The sequence below is a fragment of the Tenrec ecaudatus genome, chromosome 2, assembly GCF_050624435.1.
Source record: "Tenrec ecaudatus isolate mTenEca1 chromosome 2, mTenEca1.hap1, whole genome shotgun sequence".
NCBI lineage: Eukaryota > Metazoa > Chordata > Mammalia > Afrosoricida > Tenrecidae > Tenrec > Tenrec ecaudatus.
The window spans coordinates 262,725,091-262,731,305 of NC_134531.1; positions in this window are offsets into that span (position 1 = coordinate 262,725,091).

Sequence of the window (6,215 nt, forward strand, 5' to 3'; positions counted from 1 at the left end):
TTTCAGATCTCAGACTTTGAAACCCCATGTGATAAGTAGGTTTACTGTGTCCAACTGGCCAATAGGAAAATGCGAGATTAATAAAGTCACAGTTTGATTTGGAGGGAAAAAAGACAAATGGCTTGGGAAGCCCCACCTCTCTTTCTTGCTCTCTAGTAACCTCGCTAGTGTGTGGCTGTTAGCTCTCTGCGTCAACTTGTGAGCTAAACTACCCATAGGACTGGGAATCTGTGAGCCATGTCGCTACTGCTTAAGGTTCCTACGACATCTACTTCACTATGCTGCTAGTGTATACATCACTTGAGCTTGGGCCTGTTGGACCCTGTCATTGTGATGAAGGTTGGTGACCTGCTACCTTGCTGTTTGCTGCCTGTGGCCGGACTGCCTACATTGTCCTAGGGAAGACTCAGCTGTCTGCTTCCTTGACCTTGGACCCAGTAGCCTTCTTGAGGTGAAGGACCTAGTATATTAACTGTTCCACGAAAGTGAGTTGAACTGAGCCCTCTGTATTTCTCTGCGGATTAATTAGCTATTATATTCCTTCATGCTGTATATATATATATATATATATATATATATATATATATATATATATATATATATATATATATATATATATATATATATTACCCTCCTTTTGTTTCTCTAGAGAACCCTGTCTAGCATAACTGGCACCAGGAATGGGTCTAAAGAAACAAGATCATAAATATGGGCTTCTCAAATTGGCTTTCCATTTTGATTTGGATTAGCAGGGCAGATAATGCGATCTCTAGATGAATCTGCCACTCTTACTACAGTGGATGGTATTAATGCATAGTGTGAAGTAGAAAGCTAATATCCAAAATATCATCACCAAAAGATGAAGTTTTGTTGAGAGGAGAGGCTCTGAATAATCATGTGTTTCATATTTTCAAGCAGTTTTGTCAGGAGGAGAAGTATAGGGAAGCTGGTTGGCTGGTCCTCCTTACAATAGAAAAGGTGATCAAGGAAAGGGATAATCTCAGAACCTCAGAAGCACTTCTCAAATGTCAAATAACAGACCTAAAAGCTTCTGCATGTGCTACAATGGAGAGTCGTCTCTCCTCTAGTAATAGAGCTGACATTGCTGAAAACCAAATCCAGGGTCTCATCAAATGAGTAGCTGAATTACAGCATCAGCTGAATTATGTCTGATATTAAAGTAAGGTCATTAATCAGAAAGAATTGGGACCCTGAAACATGGAATGAGAACATATGGGCTGATGATCCAGACAAGGAGGACATGAGCCTCTAGAGTCGATTGAGCCACCGCAATCAATAGATCCACCCCTCCCACCTGAGGGAATTAACCAACTCTCAGTAATACAACCTACACATGAGCAGATTAACCAAATTATTCAATCTGAAATACCAAGTGGGGCTGCACCTAGAGCATTGCCTGGGGGAGAGGTCTTATAAGATACCGCTGTGAGCCCCAGGAAACACCCCCACTAGCCATTATATCCTCTAGACCTGTAACTAGAATTAAGTCTCAGAAAGTACCTAAAGGTTTGGTTCAAATGATGACTCAGGAAGAAGTGCTGTATACTCATAACCATCTGCTCAAAATTTCTAATATGTACAATCAGAAGCCTGGGGAATCTCCCTGGGAATGGTTACAAGGGTGTGGGGTACTGGTGGAAGGAATGTTACATTAACCAGTCTGCATTTCCTGATATGGGGCATCTAAGCAAAAATTCTTCCTTCAATGTCTCTGCGAGAGAGCCTAAGAGAGGATAAAATTCCTTATTTGGTTGTTTCACTGAAGTTGGTCTGCCAGATGGCCTAGATTAGACTAACTTGAGGTACCTGACCTACATTGGTATATCTTAGAAAAAGATCCAACAGTTTAGGGAAATTGGTATGTTGGAATGGATCTATCAGAATAATCCCATAGACCCAAAAGGAGAGTGCCTGAGGATATACACTTCACCACAAACATCAAGAACAAGTTTATGAAGTGGGCCCCAACATCTCTTAAGAGTCCTGTAATTGCTATTTTATGCACACAAGGATTAATAGTGGGAACTTCCCTAAGTGAACTTCAACATTTGCCCACAATGGGGCTGATTGGGCTCCATGGTGGTAGAGGGCAGGTGTCAGCATTGAAGCAACAGAGACAGGGTGGACGTGGTTATTGTAATGGACAGCACGATTTCCGTATTAATCAAAGCAACCTCTCTAAAGTGGACTTATGTCATTGACAGTGTGAAAAACATGTGAAACCTACTAAATATTTATGTGATCTATATAGCCAGAAGAATGCTAGATCAGGCAAACAGCAGAATAGAAAGTCATTACCACTCAATCAATTCCCAGACCTGAGCCAGTGTACAGACCCACAGCCCCTTGAATGAGGGGAAAGCCAGGTCCCTTTGAAGGAGGACCCTGCTACATCACTGAAGGTCTATACTGTTAGTCTTTCTTCCAGCCTTCCCCAGAGGGACCTGCGGCCTTTCACAAGAGTGACTGTTCACTGGGGGAAAGAAAATATTCAAACTTTTCAGGCATTACTGCACATTGGCTCTGAACTGACTCTCAGTTCAGGAGACCCAAAGTATTTGAAAGGCCTGCAGGTCAGAGTGGGGCATATGGAGGTCAAGTTATCAATGAAGTTTTAGCTCAGGTGTGCTTTACCATGGGTCCAGTGGGCCCCTGAACCCATCCTGTGGTACTGGCAACCCCTCCCCCCATATTGGATCCCTGAAATGTGGAATAAGGGCTATTATAGTAGGTAAGGCCAGTGGACACCATTAGAACTGCCATTGCCTAGGAAAATATAAACCAAAAGCAGTATCACATTCCTGGATAGATTGTAGAGATAGATCAGTGCCACCTTCAAAGACTAGAAGGATGCAGGGCTGGTGATTCCTACCACATACCCGTTTAACTCACCTATTTGGCCTGTAAAGAACACAGATGGAACCTGGAGAATGACAGTGGACTATCGTAAACTTAACCAGGTGGTGACTCCAATTGCAGCTACATTCCAGATAGGATTTTATTAATTGAACAAATTAATATTTCTCCTGTTATTTGGTATGCAGTTTTTGATCTGACCAATGCCTTGTTCTCAATACCACCAGAAGTAGTTTGCCTTCAGCTGGCAACTTTCACAACTCTCCCCAGGGGTACATCAACTCTTCCACCCTGTGCCCATAATTTAGTCTGAAGGGGCCTTGATTGCCTGTCTCTTCTGCAAAATGTCACACTAATCCATTATATTGATGATATTATGCTGATTGGACCCACTAAGGAGGATGTATCAAAGGTTCTAGGTACATTGATATAACATCTGTGTACAAGAGGTTGGGAAATTAACCCAATGAAGATTCAGGCACCCTCCATCTCAGTAATATTTCTAGGGGTCTAGTGTTGTGGGACGTGTTGAGACATTCCTACTGAAGTGAAGAATAAGCTATTGCATCTGCCCCACTCCCCCAACAACTGAAGAGGAGGTATAATACCTAGTGGGCCTCTTTGGATTTTAGAGACAACATATTCCTCATTTGGCTATTCTACTTTGACCTATTTATCAAGTGACACGAAAGGCTTCTGATTTTGAGTGGGGCACAGAACAAGAAAGGTTCAGGCTGCTGTGCAAGCTGCTTTGCCACTGGGACCATATGGTCCTGCTGACCCAATGGTGTTAGAGGTGTCAGTTGTAGGTAGAGATGCAGTGTGGAGTCTTTGGCAGACCCCCTATTGCTGAATCACAGTGTAGACCATTGGGATTTTGGAGTAAAGTTCTGCCATCCTCTGTAGGCAACTACTCCTCTTTTGAAAAACAGGTGTTGGCCTGTTACCGGGCCTTAGTGGAGACTGAAGGTCTCACCATGGGTCACCAAGTCACCATGAGGCCTGAGCTGCCCATCATGAACTGAGTATTGTCTGACCAACAAAGTCATAAAGTTGGATGTGCACAGCAATACTTCATTGTTAAATGGCAGTGGCACATATGAGATTAGACTGGAGCTGGGCCTGAAGGTACAGGTAAGCTGCATGAAGAAGTGGCCCAAATGTCCAAAGTCTCCATTCATGTCACACTACCTTTCATCTAGTCTGCACCTATGGCCTCCTGGGGAGTTCCTTATGATAATTTAACTGAAGAACAGAAAATTCATGCTTGGTTTACTGATGGCTCTGCTCAATATGCAGGTGCCACTCATAAGTGAACAGCAACAGCTCACCAGCCCCTTTCTGGGATCTCCCTGAAGGACAGTGGTGAAGGGGAATCCTCCCAAATGGCAGATAATTGAGCGGTGCATTTTGGCCATTCAGTTTGCCTGGAAGTAGAAATGACCAGATGTGAGTTTGTGTACTGATTCATGGGCTGTGGCTAATAGCTTGACTAGATCGTCAGGGAATTAGAAGGAATATGGTTGGAAAATTGGTGACAAGGAGGTGTGGGGAAGAGGTATGTGGACAGACCTCTCTGAATGGGCCAGGAAAGTAAAAATAATTATGTCTCACATGAACGCTCACCAAAGAATTACCTCTGAAGAGGAGGACTTTAACAATCAAGTGGGTAAGTTGACACGTACTGTGGAGACTGGTCCTCCTCTTTCCTCTGCCACTCCTGTCATTGCCCAATGGGCACAGAAGCAAAGTGGACATGGTGGCAGGGATGGAGGTTATGAATGGGCACAACAACAGGGATTCCACTCACCAAAGCTGAGTTGACCACTGCCAATGCTGAGTGCTGCATCTGCCAGCAGCGGAAGCAAACATTGAGTCCAAGATATGGGACCATTCCTCTTGCAGAGATTAATTGGCAACCTGGTAACAGGTTGATTACATAGAATCACTTCCATCATGGACGGGGCAGCACTATATTCTTAGTGGATATGGATTTGCCTTCCCTGCATGCAAGGCTTCTGCCAAAACTACCATTCGTGGACTTACAGAATGCCTCATCCACTGGCTTGGCATCCCACATAGCATTGCTTCAGATCAAGGAACTCACTTCACAGCAAATGAAGTGCAGCAATGGGCCCATTCCCATGGAATCCACTGGTTATATCATGTTCCTCATCATCCTGAAGCAACTGGCTTCAAAGAACAATGGAATGAGCTCTTGAAGACATGATTATGACGCCAACTAGGTAGCAACAACTTGCGGGGCCGGGGCAATGTTCTCTAGAAGACTGTATATGCTCTAAACCAGAGGCCAATACATGGTGCTGTGTCTCCAATAGCCAGGATTCATGGGTCCCGGAACCACGGGGTAGAAACTGGCATGGCACCACTCACTATTACTCCTAGTGATCCCCTTGCAGCATTTTGGCTTCCTGTCCCAGCATCCCTGTGTTCCTCAGGCCTGGAGGTCCTGGTCCCAAAGGAAGGAACTCTCCCACCTGGAAACACAGCACTGTTTCCACTGAACTGGCAGCTGAGAATGCCCCCTGGCCACTTTCAGCTTCTCATGCCTTTGGATCAACAGATCAGGAAAGGTGCCACTGTACTGAGTGGTGTGATTGATCCTGATTACCAAGGAGAAATTGGACTGGTGCTACATAATGGAGGTAAAGAAGAATATGCATGGAATCTATGAGATCCTGTAGGCCGTCTCTTAGTACTACCATGCCATGTGATTAAAGTAAATAGTAAACTATAGCAACCCAATCCTGATAGGATGCTTAATGACCCAGACACCTCAGGAATGAAGATCTGGGTCACCCCGGGCAAAGAACCACATCCAGCTGAGGTTCTGGCCGAGGGCAAGGGTCATACAGAATGGGTAGTATAAGAAAGTAGTTCTACCTATCAGTTATGACCACGTGTTCAATTACACACACGAGATTTGTGATTGCCGGTTTACTTTCTTTATATGTGCTTACTGAAAATCTTTCCTTTGTTAATGTATGATGCACCAGATACAATTGGATTCAGTGTGTTTTCATTTATATGTATGATAGATGTATGTTAAGTGTGAGTGTGATTTCATTAATATCTGGAAATTATATATGGCTAAAGAATTGTGTACAGATGCCAACTTGGTAAAAGGTGGACTATGATAGACAGGTTTATTGTGCCAACTTGGCCAATAGGAACATGTGGGATTAATAAACTCACTGATTGATTGGAGGGCAAAGAGATAAATGACTCAGCAAGCCCCACCTCTCTCTCTCTCTTTCTCTCTGGAGATCAGATCAGCATGTGGCTGCTAGTTCTCTGCCTCAACTTGTGAGTTACAC